At 47.3% G+C, this 12,928-nt stretch overlaps 1 protein-coding gene across 1 annotated transcript in view; it reads right to left on the reverse strand.

Annotated features, from left to right (window-relative positions):
- LOC119649930 (lysine-specific demethylase RSBN1L) overlaps positions 1-1,866 on the reverse strand; it is a 105,383-nt gene extending 103,517 nt beyond the window's left edge. The window contains exons 1-2 of the mRNA XM_038052351.1: positions 1,283-1,866; positions 1,034-1,212 (exon numbers count right to left, since the gene is read on the reverse strand). The gene's annotated coding sequence lies outside the window, so the exon portion shown is untranslated. The remainder of the gene's footprint in view (positions 1-1,033; positions 1,213-1,282) is intronic.
- Positions 1,867-12,928: the final 11,062 nt, after the last annotated feature.

Genomic DNA, 12,928 nt, shown 5'->3' on the forward strand with positions numbered 1-12,928 from the left:
GTCCATAAACCTATCTATTATTAACTTTATTTGTAGATATCAGAACCGGATGAATTTTGAGGCCTACATTTTGTAAAGATGCACTACTGTGATTTTTCAGACTTTTTGGTTGGAGAACGAGACCTGCTACACTTTTTGAGGGGTCATATTTTGAGCCTTCACACAAAACCTTAAAAAGGGTGCAAAATTTAGTAGGATGAAACTAAGGGGGGCTTTTCAGTCAATTTCTAAAAGTTGGTAAAGTAAGTTTATTTGAGCATATATAAAGGAATGGGACATATTTGGAGGCCTAGATTTCATCTTAGCGCACTTTCCTGGTATTTTTCGGATTTTTGAGTTAGAATTTTCCGAAAATGAGTTCTTTCTCACTTTAAGTGCGTACATTTTGACTTTGACTTTGTTTAACACAAAACCTTAGAAAAGCTGATGAAAATGATGAAAGACCACTAATTGCGAAATGGCGAGCGGATGAATGACTTCATTCGACGTGGCATTTTCCGTCTGTTCTCATTGCTCGGCAGCGTGTAACATCTGCGCGCAGCATGTTAAACAACACCAAGAAAACTACATACAGACGGAGCAAATAGAGTTTCTAGGGGGCAGTGACTGTCATTGCATATACGAGGGTTAGGTACAATGTAGCTAATTGGCACGTGTGTCGGTGACGACTAGACGGCCTTCTTATGTATACTTCTCCTTCCTTTGGGTCCCTCCTACAGAACACCAGCAGCATCGAAAAGATGGCCGGAATTATTTGCGAGCAAGTGATTGAAGAACATCGAACATGCGCAATAATTTTCTCTCAGCATAAAAATTCAAGCTTTGCGCTGGGAGACGAATCTCCTGTATATAACCACCTTAAGCAGCACTCTGGTCATTCAAAAATTCTTTAGTCGGAACTATGACTTAATGACGAACTAAAATCGTAAGTTATATATTTTGGAGAAGAATCGATCCTTTCAATTAATATTAATAAAATTCCAAAAATGAGCGTACTTCAGTCAAACGATAGTTGTTTAATGAAATAGACTACCTTATAGCGATCATTATCACTCAGTTTTTCCTTCGATTTTCTATAGCGATCTTTCTCTCTGTTACAACTTCGATTTCGATCGCGCTCATATGATCTCTCGCGATCTTTGTGTTTTTTCTTCTTCGTATGTTCCTTGTCGCGGTGATCTCCTTTCTTTTGATGTTTTCGGGAAGTGTCCTCTAGAATTAAGTGGAGCAGTACTTTAGTATCATTCAACTGAAAATTCCAAATTTTTCGAGGGTTACTTACTACTGGAAGTTTTTTCTGGGTAAAGTATCTCGCGAATGGGCGAAACGTTTCGGTCAGTAGATTGCTTCTGAAGTATATCTGGATTAGGACATTGTAAACTGAGATTCTTGGGTGACTTGCACCTAATAAGCCCGTCTCCTCCAGGCATAATCCCAATTTCACACTTCTTACTTTCATCAAAATGTCGAAAGTGACGGGTGTCATTATTTCCGCTGGACCCCGGTAAGTCATTTTCAACACTGTTAACTACAAATTCCGGATCATTGCAAAAATAAACTCCCTCTTGGAGATTTCGCGGCGTTTCTTGCATTTGGGACGCCATAATCACTATTTCTTAGGCACAGTAGGAACTCACTAGTTGACTACTCGCGTAGTCAATAGTTGTCAAAAGAAAACTTCCACTTTCAAAATCAACTGTAATTCGGCCAGGGTTCACCAGATTACAAATTTCGAAGACACTACGCCACACACTTTTTAGAATAAAGTCAACAACTTGCACCTTTACCATTGGCAAAGATATCTTTGCAAGCACCTCAAACGTCTCACGCGCGGCCGTACACAACAACCATTTTGCACTTTTGTCTGCTCCGCAATCGGGTCACGTAGTATGTTAGTATCCGCTTGCAGAATGTGGGGGCATCTCGCGGGTAACATCTGTACTTCATCTGGAAACGGTTGATGGCTAAAGAGGGAAATACAATTCCATTTGAAAATCTTTGGTTTTAAACAAGAAAACACACATTTTGTACAAAACATAAACGTAGCAAAAATGCTTAATATGTCTTCAGGTTGCTCCAAAATGAAAAAAATGAGTCAGCATACATATGTGAAAATTGTTTAAATTAAAGATCTGCTACTTGCCATATGATTAAATTACTTTATATACAGTGAGCAAAAACAAAATCCGGACACCGTCGCGTCGTTAGGAACAGTACAACTAATAGATGTATCTGTGGCGAGTAATAAATAAGTATTCAGAAAAGAGGTAACAAGAAGTTGAGTGTATTTTGTTTTTATTTTGTAAGAAAGAATATCTTACGTTCTCGTAATGGATACAATGCAAAAAACTTAACCAAAAAGGATAAACAAACAAACAACCTTTATTCAGAGAAAATTCCAAAAAAAAAATGGTTTTCGTTGTCAAAGAGGAATACTGGAAGCTTAGCGCTTCGGGTATAAAGGTTTAGGAATTCTCTACGCCAGTTTTTCCATTCCTCCATAGCTAATAATGCAAAATATTCCTTCATATAATGTATTTCCAAACTCCAAAAATAAAGACATAAATAATTGTGCTCATCGTACACAAACAAACATTACCTATTCCTGTATTCTACATCTAACTCATACACGTCTTAGAGAGTAGGCTTAGTAATAGTTGCATTGCGATCAAACTCAAATCATGTCTCATAATTGCTATTTTGTATTTTGTAGGATGAACTGAAAGGGGGTTTTCGGTTAAATTTTTAAAATATCGTAATATGCCATTATTAACTTTATTTATTCAGATATCGAAACGCAAATTTTCTCAAATTTTTCGGTTGGATAGATTCTGAGAACAAGACCTGTTTCACTTTTCGTGGCACACATTTTAAGTCCTCACTCCCATGCCTTTCACCCAATATCAAAATTAAGACCAATATCAAAAAGGACTCACCGAGCCCTTTCATTTGATAACCTAAATGGCTATATTCTGTGAAAAAAAAAATGTACACCCCCCCCCCCCTCACATATATGGTTAGCCCCCCTTAAACTCAACACAAAATGATTCCACTGGCTGCATGTAAAACTATACACAGACAACATATTCTCACCAAATTTCGTGGCAACCGGTTTGGTCTTTCCCGAGTAAATTGGCTTTAACAGACAGACGGACCTGTGAGGAGTGGCCAGATCAGGCGTGACCCCAGCTGGGGGATTGGGGCATACCTATTAATGTATAAACATGGGTTCGTGCACTTTTATTTTCTGACTGTGCATGGTGATGTGGCGAGGCAGGATTCGCGGCATTCGAAATTTATTTCGAATGTTGCGAATGCGAGCGGATAGATGACGCCACCGGCGCTCTCCATGTGGCAACCGAAACTGACATTTCCCGTTCTCAATTTCACCGCTTGGAGTGCTGCACATCGCAAGTGGACAACCGCCGTCATCATTTTGAAAAAGTCGTTCCGTCCGTCTCCACGATTGAAGTTGTTCACGTTGTTTCTGTCCGTGCACTTTATCGCGTCTCAATAAATTTATATTTACGCTGTAGTTAGCGAACGAATATTTGTGTTTCATTATCGCGCTACTACAATTGGTGACCCCGACGTGATTTTCGGAAGCCGGTGCGACCCTTGTTTCGGAAGTTCTGAATTGTGAAAACCGCGTCGTAATATCTGATTCGAATCGTGCGAGTTTGGTCAAGATGGCTACCTACACCAACGGGCATACCGAAGACTTGGACGAGACGCTGGCAGAAAACTGCGCTAGCCCCAATCCATTTATAGCTCGTCAACCCGTGTCTCAGTTCGTCGAAGCCATACATAACTTAAAGCTTCCGAATTTTTGGAGACAACGACCACAATTATGGTTCGCTCATATTGAATCGCAGTTCGTTGTGAACCGCATTTCAAGCGACAACAACAAATTCCACGCGGTTGTCGCGGCGCTCGATGCCACCGTCATGGAGAAGGTAGCCGACATAGTGGAGAAGCCGCCTGAAGTGAAAAAATACGACGAAATCAAGCGGAAACCCGTCATCAGGTTCAGTGATTCACCAGAAAATCTGCTAAGTAGGGCTCTATCGGAGTTAGAACTGGGCGATCTGAAGCCGTCTAGCCTGTGGCGTCAGATGCGGAGTATGGTCGACGGTCAGCTAAGCGACGATACGCTAAAAACGTTCTAGCTAAAAAAGCTGCCAAGCAGAACGCGTGAAATCTTAATGGTAGCGACCAACATCGACGTAGACGCCCTGACCGAAATGGCCGACAAGATCATGCGCGTGAACGATTCACACGTGGCCGCCATCAGCTCGTCCGAGTCTAATGAAAACCGGTTCGAACAAGAGCTTGCGGTCATCAACAAGAAATTCGAGCAACTAACGGCTGAACTACGAAACAACCGACAGAGACAACGATCTCGATCTCGCTCTACGGGACGGCGACGAACAACCAGCACATCGTTGCCATCGTCACCCGGCGCCAACGATATTTGCTACTATCATCGCCGCTTCGGCAACTGCGCAAGGAATTGTGCGCCATGCACCTTTCGCCAGCCGGAAAACTAATCACCTCGTCGTCACTTTCTGCGGTTGAGGACGACGAGGCTCCATCAAACCGCCTACTCGTAAGAGATCACCGTCATGGATTGCGTTTTCTTGTCGATAGTGGAGCCGACGTCTCAGTGGTTCCGATGAAGATGTTTTCGAAAAACACTAGCCCGTCAGATGTGAAACTGTTCGCTGCAAACGGATCTCCCATCGATACATTCGGAGAAAAACTTCTGAATCTCGATTGCGGACTTCGACGTGCCTTTAAATGGAAATTTTGCATCGCCCGAGTCAACCGACCGATCCTTGGGGCAGATTTCTTGCGACATTTCGGATTACTTGTCGACATCAAGAACAAACGACTGTTAGACTCCAACACATCCCTCAGTTCAACAGCATACCGATTCAGAGGCGCCGATCCGACAATATCAACGATCGATCCGAACAACTCTTACCATCGACTTCTAGCACAGTTCCCCGAAATAACAACGACTGTCTTGCAGCCTACGACGATCAGCCCGCAAGAATGTCATCATATCATTACAACCAGACCACCGGTTTCGGAAAAACCCCGACGACTACCTCCCGACAAATATAAAGCAGCTAAGGCCGAATTCGAATATATGATGGAAAAAGGTATCTGCAGGCCATCGAACAATCCGTGGGCAAGTCCATTGTTGCCAAAAGCAAAAAAATCTGGCGAATGGCGTGCGTGCGGTGATTATCGCGGTCTCAACAAAATCACCGTGCCCGACAGCTATCCGGTACCGCACATCCACGACATCACACAACATCTCGCTGGCAAAAAGATTTTTTCGGTGATTGATCTTATACGAGCTTTCCACCAAATCCCAGTCGCGCCCGAAGACATTCCAAAGACAGCTGTGATAACCCCTTTCGGGTTATTCGAATTCCTGGTAATGACATTCGGACTCCGTAATGCTGCACAGACGTTTCAACGACATATCGACAATGCACTTCGTGGTCTCGATTTCGTTTGGGCATACCTCGACGACATCTTTATCGCGTCCGATTCGGAAGAACAACACGAGGAACACCTCGAAATCGTTTTCGAACGACTTCGTATGTACGGACTAAAGATCAACCCAGTCAAATGCGTATTTGGTGTTAACAAGATAGAATTCTTGTCTCACCAGATCTCGAGCGACGGAATCGAACCATCTCCGGCCAAGGTCAAAGCGATCAGACAGTATCCGAAACCTACGAACATCATCGAGTTGCGAAGATATCTCGGTGTAATCAACTTTTACCGAAGGTTTCTGCCGGGAGCAGCTACAATTCTCGCACCCCTCAACAGCTATCTGCGAGAAAGCCGAAAGAACGACAAACGTCCGATCGTTTGGAATCCCGCATCCGAGCATGCTTTCGAAGAATCAAAACGACTAATCGCTAACGCGACGATGTTGGCACACCCAGTTGCCGGCGCCAAACTTCCAATTACCACCGATGCATCCGACGTCGCAACTGGTGCCGTTCTCGAGCAATTCCACAATGGACTTCGCCAACCACTTGGGTTTTATTCCAAGAAGCTATCCGAAACCCAAGCCCGATATAGCACATACGACCGGGAATTACTCGCAATATACAATGGCGTGAAATTCTTTCGACATGTGCTAGAAGGACGTGAGTTCACGATACGCACCGACCATCGACCGCTGATATATGCTTTTCAACAAAAATTGGAGAAAGCATCACCGAGACAGTGCCGACAGCTTCAGTACATCTCACAGTACACCACCGACATCGTCCATGTCTCCGGTCAGGAGAATTGTGTCGCGGATGCACTGTCTAGAATCGAAATCGAAGCCATCGCAATGCCGGCCGCGGTCACGATCACTGAAATCGCCGACGCACAGGCAGACGACCAAGAACTTCAAGAATTGCTAAAATCCACATCCTCGCTTGTCTTGCAGCAATTCACCTTCAGCAACAGCGACAAGCCAGTCTACTGTGACACATCCGCGCAAGTCATACGACCATACGTACCGCGCTCTCTCAGGCGGAGAGTATTCAACGTCTTTCATGGCCCATCACATCCCAGTGGCCGAGCAACCAGCAAAGCAATGCGGAAGAAATATGTCTGGCCCGGAATCGCCAAAGATTCCACCACCTGGGCCAAAAACTGTATTCAATGCCAAAGGGCAAAAATACATCGCCACGTCCGAAACATACCACTGCAGTACGCACAATCGAGCAGCCGATTCGAGCACGTCCACTTGGACATAGTTGGTCCGTTGCCACCATGCCAAGGACATCGCTACCTACTGACAATGGTCGACCGGTTCAGCAGATGGCCAGAGGCTGTCCCAATATCCGATATAACTGCAGACACTGTCGCAACAGCATTCTATTCGCATTGGTTATTAAGATTCGGATCCCCACGCACCGTCACTACAGACCAGGGTTCGCAGTTCGAATCTTCCCTCTTTCGAGCTCTCACTCAGTTGACTGGATGCAAGCGAACACGTAGTTCTCCGTATCACCCAGCGGCCAACGGCATGGTAGAACGCTGGCATCGATCTTTAAAAACCGCGCTTAGGTGCCATGAGAATCACCGATGGGTTGAGACTCTACCAACAGTACTACTCGGCTTACGGACATCAGTAAAATCCGACTTGAAGTGCTCACCAGCCGAACTCGTATACGGCACACTTCGCTTGCCTGGCGAACTATTTCTCGACACCGAAATGCAAAACGATCCGCAGATATTCGTCGAAAAATTCAGGCGAGATATGCAGCAACTTCGCGCCACACCGGTCGAACATCATAGAGCAGACAGCATGTTCGTCTTCAAAGATCTGTACTCCTGTACGCATGTCTTCCTTCGAGACGATACCTCACGGAAGCCGCTACAGTGTCCTTACATGGGACCTTACGAGGTAGTAAAGCGAAATAGCGATCGAGTGTTTACGATACGATGCAACGACAAAACTGTTGTCGTATCCACCGAACGACTCAAACCAGCGTACACAATCCGAGAGGACGACGACTTCATCGAACCAGCTATCATCCAACATCGAAGCGAATCACAATTAACAAATCGACCATTGCGAACATATTCTGGACCGAAAAGCAAGAAAGTCACAATCGCTCAATGACCTCGATCATCTCGATTATTGACAAACGAATCGCAAACAACATTCTGTCTTGTTGACAATCCATCATGTGTTCGCTAGGAGGGGGATAATGTGGCAACCGAAACTGACATTTCCCGTTCTCAATTTCACCGCTTGGAGTGCTGCACATCGCAAGTGGACAACCGCCGTCATCATTTTGAAAAAGTCGTTCCGTCCGTTTCCACGATTGAAGTTGTTCACGTTGTTTCTGTCCGTGCACTTTATCGCGTCTCAATAAATTTATATTTACGCTGTAGTTAGCGAAGGAATATTTGTGTTTCATTATCGCGCTACTGTTGTGTCTCTTCTTTATATTATCCTGCGCCAGAAGGTTCAAACGGACTTCCACTTGCAAGTTGCTTCAAATAAGACAATAAAAGTATTTCAATTTATAATCAACCTCTAAGTAACTTTCACTCCGGATGTTTGCATTTAGAGTAATTTCCAGTTGAGCGCGTTAGTTAGCAAAACAGAAAATGAAATCAGTGGGAAATCCATTCAGCTTTAATTTAATTTAATATTTTTAGCCTTTCTTTAGGATTTACATAAGTTTAATTAAAACAAAGCACCGAAACCGATCAAGAAGACACGTCTGCTTACACCGCCGCGGTTGGAACACAAGAGACCGACTTATTTCCATGCGGTCCTTATTGTCCCAACCAACGGCATATTTTTCGCCGCTAATTCTCCACTCCCCCGGTGCGTTCGGAAAATTAGTGAGTGGAGAGTTCGCCATCTACCCGTCCGCATCCGCAACATTCGAAATAAATTTCGAATGCCGCAGATCCTGCCGCGCCACATCACTTCGCCCCCAGACGAAACCTAGGGGGTTTCGGCGACGGATCCCCGAACTTCGTTCGCCGTTAATCCACAAAGCGGACACGACGCTGCTTCGGGGCGCACACGGGTTTCAGCCTGGACAAAGAGACCGCCTTTTTGTGACCTCGAGATCTCGAGCTGGAAGAAATGCTCTCCCCTCTCGAGAACGCGGTACGGGCCCTCATATGGAGGCTGCAGCGGCTTCCGAACGGCATCCGTCCTGATCAGCACGTGCGTGCATGTGTCCAGTTCCTTGGGCGAACAAGCAGGTATGGACGAGTGTCGAGTGGGTGGTGGCGCTTTGATGCGTCGGAGATTGTCCCTCAGCAGACGCACCAACCCCGACTCCGTGAGACCCGATCTCTTGTCGAAGACCGGATCGCTTGGGAGTCTTGGGTTCTCCCCGTATACCAGCTCCGCGGGGCTGGCAGCAAATTCCTCTCTGCGGGTTGTACGAAGGCCGAGTAGGACGAGAGGCAAGACTTGAGTCCAGGACGGGTCGTCGCGTGCCATAATGGCGGCTTTCAACGTCCGGTGCCAACGTTCCAGCATCCCATTGGATTGCGGGTGGTATGCCGTAGTCCGCTGGCGTTTAAAACCCAGGAGTTTGCCTAACTCGGAGAAAAGGGTGGACTCAAATTGCATTCCCTGGTCAGTGATGACCACTGCAGGGACGCCAAAGCGAGGTATCCACTCTCGGCAGAGGGCTTCGGCACAAGATTGCGCCGTAATGTTTTTCAGAGGTATTGCCTCAGGCCACCGCGTGAACCTGTCGATGATTGTGAGGCAATACTTGTAACCGTGCGAGTCTCGCAAAGGCCCTATTATGTCGAGGTGTATGGTGTGGAAACGCTTGGTAGTGCGGAGGAATGAGCCCACTTCTTTCCTTACATGCCTGGAGACTTTACACTTCTGGCATGCGATGCACTCTCTGGCCCAGGAATTGATATCCTTGTTCATGGAGGGCCAGAAGTATTTTCCGGTGACTAACCGGTTTGTTGTCCTGATGCCGGGGTGCGCCAAGTCGTGAACTGCGTGGAACACTTCCTTGCGAAATGTGGCCGGAATGTATGGCCGAGGTCCCTTTTCCGAGTCTTCGCAGCAGAGCGAGAGGTTTGAGCCGAAGATGGGCAACTCCCGAAATTTGTATTTGGGGTTGGACTTGAGGCTCTGAAGTGCTGCGTCATCCACCTGCGCCTTGGCAATAGCCGAGAAATCGAGTGAGGCGGGGATGTTAAGTTCAGAGACACGAGACAAAGCGTCAGCAACAATGTTGTCCTTCCCGGACACGTGCTGGATGTCTGACGTGAACTGGCTTATGAAGCTCAGATGTCGAAGCTGACGAGGGGACGCTTTGTCGGGCTTCTGTTTCAAAGCAAACGTGAGAGGCTTATGGTCCGTGAACACTGTGAACGGCCTGCCTTCTAGGGAGAAACGGAAGTACTTGATGGACAGGTATGCGGCGAGCAGTTCGCGATCGTAGGTGCTGTAGTTCCGCTGAGCGGGATTCAACTGCTTCGAGAAGAAGCTCAACGGCTGCCAAACTTGGTCCACCTTTTGGTGAAGGGCAGCACCTACTGCGATGTCAGAGGCATCAACAAAAACGGCTAGGGGTGCATCTTGTAGAGGAAATGCCAAGAGTGTAGCATCAGCCAGTTGCTGTCTGGATTTATTGAACGCGCAGACAGCCTCTTCAGACCACACAATCTCTCGTGTGTCTTTTGTTTTGGGGCCAGACAAGTACGCGTTCAAAACGGACTGGTGATGGGCGGCCTTGGGCAGGAAACGACGGTAAAAGTTTAGCATGCCCAAGAACCTCCTCAACTCCCTCACTGTTTTTGGACGCGGGAAGCTTGTGATTGCTTGCACCTTGTCTGGGTCGGGCTGTATTCCTTCAGAGGAAATGGAGTGGCCGAGGAATCTCACCTGTTGTTGAAGGAATTTGCATTTCTCAACGTTTAGGACTAAACCGGCCTCAAGGAGACGTTGAAAAATGCACTCGAGATGGGCTAAGTGCTCAGACTCAGTAGAAGAAGCGACCAAAACATCATCCAAATAGACGAAACAGAAATCGAGGTTTCGCAGGACTGAGTAAATGAACCTTTGAAAGGTTTGCGCCGCATTGCACAATCCGAAAGTCATTCGGGTGAACTCGAAGAGTCCAAAGGGTGTGCATATTGCCGTCTTTGGAATGTCTTCAGGAGCTACTGGGATTTGGTGGTATGCCTTGGCTAAGTCCAAGGTCGAAAAGATGCGGCAATTCGCGAGGTGATGCGCAAAGTCGTGGATGAGTGGAATCGGATATCGGTCAGGAACAGTCTGTGCGTTTAGCCTTCTGTAATCCCCACAGGGACGCCATTCGCCATTTGGCTTAGGGACCATATGTAAAGGGGAAGACCAACAGCTGTTTGAGGGCCTGCAGATACCCTGTTGAACAAGTTGTTCAAATTCTTTCCGCGCGATAGCCAGTTTCTGGGGTGGTAGAGGACGCACCTTTGAGAAAATCGGGGAACCAGTAGTATTTATGTGGTGCTGCACATTGTGCTTCACTGGTTTCGAGAGACTACACTCGGTAGTTATCTGGCTGAACTTTTGGAGGAGTGTCCGAACACGAGAGTCGGAGATGTCTTCCAAAAGGACGGAAAGGTTATTGTTAGCGTGAGATACCATTTGGCCCGACGAATTTAGGTTGGTTGTGGGGTCTATAAGGGACTTATTTTGCAAGTCCACCAGCAACCCATAGTGACACAAGAAGTCTGCGCCTAATATGGGGAAGCTGACATCCGCCAGAATGAAACGCCACGGAAACGTCCTACGCAAGCCAAGACTCACGTCCACTTGCCTGTACCCGTATGTATTGATGCGGGAGGAATTTGCTGCCGCCAGTTTGAGGGGTTGTGGAAATAGTCGATGATGCTGGGGTACGGGAAGAACCGAAACCTCCGCACCCGTGTCGACGAGATAGTTGCGCCTGCTGAGGGGGTCGAAAATAGTTAGGCGACGTGGCGCTGCGCTCTGGGTGGCCGTCGCCAAGACCCCCCGCGGACCTAGTTTTTTGCGGTAGGCGCGAATTTACAAGGTAGCGTACATCTTGTCGCTTTATCTCCGAATTTACGATGGTACCAGCAAATACCTGTGTCCGCAGGCTGTCTTGACGACCTGCTACCCGAACGCCCTTTTCGTGTGGCAGACCGTGAGCGAGCTCGCGACCTGGCACTCGAACGCTGAGCGTCCAACGTCGCCCGCATCTCGGCCACGCTGGCGGTTAAAGCCGCTATCTCGCGCCGTAAGTCGCTCAACTCATCCGACTGTGGTTGAACGGCCGCTATGGTTGGGCGAACGTACACCTCCTGTACCTGGTCGGCCGTCGCTGCTAGTTCCTCCAAGGAACCGGAGACGCAGGCTAGGATCGCCTGGGTGCCCTCCGGGAGCCGACGCAGCCAGAGCGACTTGATCAGATCGTCGCCGATCTTGCTCCCACCCAATTGCCTCATTTCACGAAGCAATTGGCTGGGAGTTCGATCACCCAACGTTAAACCCGCCAGCAAGTGGTCTAATTTTGCCGACTCGCTTGCCGACAGGCGCCTGATCAACTCGCTCTTGAGCTGCGAGTACGATGCCGACTTCACTACGTCGGACACCAGAAGTATGGACTCTTCGTCCAGGCCGACCACCGCGTAGTTGAAACGGGTCGCGTCCGATGTGATGCCGGACATTTGGAACTGCGCTTCCAAATGCACGAACCACAGCTCGGGGTTCCGCCGCCAAAACGGAGGAACGCGTACGGCGAGGGCGGTCACTTGTGGGTCCGATGGGCCTGCCGCGTCTTTATTGTCAAACGACATTTTTCTTACCGATAAGTACGAGTTTGTGATGCAGACGCGGTGAGTTTATACTGAAACGCGGTGAAATTTACACCGACACGGCAGGCCGTACCCACAAATGCACGCACGAACCGAGAAAAACGACGACCGAAGCGGACGCTCTCCAGCGCAGACCAAAAACACCAAGGAAATGGAGAACCCGCGATGCGAAACACTTCAACGCCGTCTCTTGCAGCGATTTTTGGTTATTATTATCACAATTTTACTTTAAATATAATTAACAATTAGTGCGATAACAATTAAATTTGATATGGATATTGATATGGATATAGAGATGGGATAATAATAATTTCACTTGATATAATAATAAATAATAATAACTCCGCCGAAGCCGGTCCCAAGCCCGGTTGTGAAAGGAGGAGGGATGGATAGCTTCAGTCTGAATGGCTGTACGCCACCGCAGCGTCTCAGGGGGTAGGTGAGGAAAGTGCAGGAACTTTGCAGTCTTGCAGATTACTCACTAAGGAAGCTATCTACACACCTGGCAGCTAGGGATAAAATGCACCACCAAAAAATGAGAAGAAGGAGAAATTTAAGGTCCGGTACGGATAACCGG

Source organism: Hermetia illucens, chromosome 1 (genome assembly GCF_905115235.1).
Source record: "Hermetia illucens chromosome 1, iHerIll2.2.curated.20191125, whole genome shotgun sequence".
In the NCBI taxonomy this organism is placed as follows: domain Eukaryota; kingdom Metazoa; phylum Arthropoda; class Insecta; order Diptera; family Stratiomyidae; genus Hermetia; species Hermetia illucens.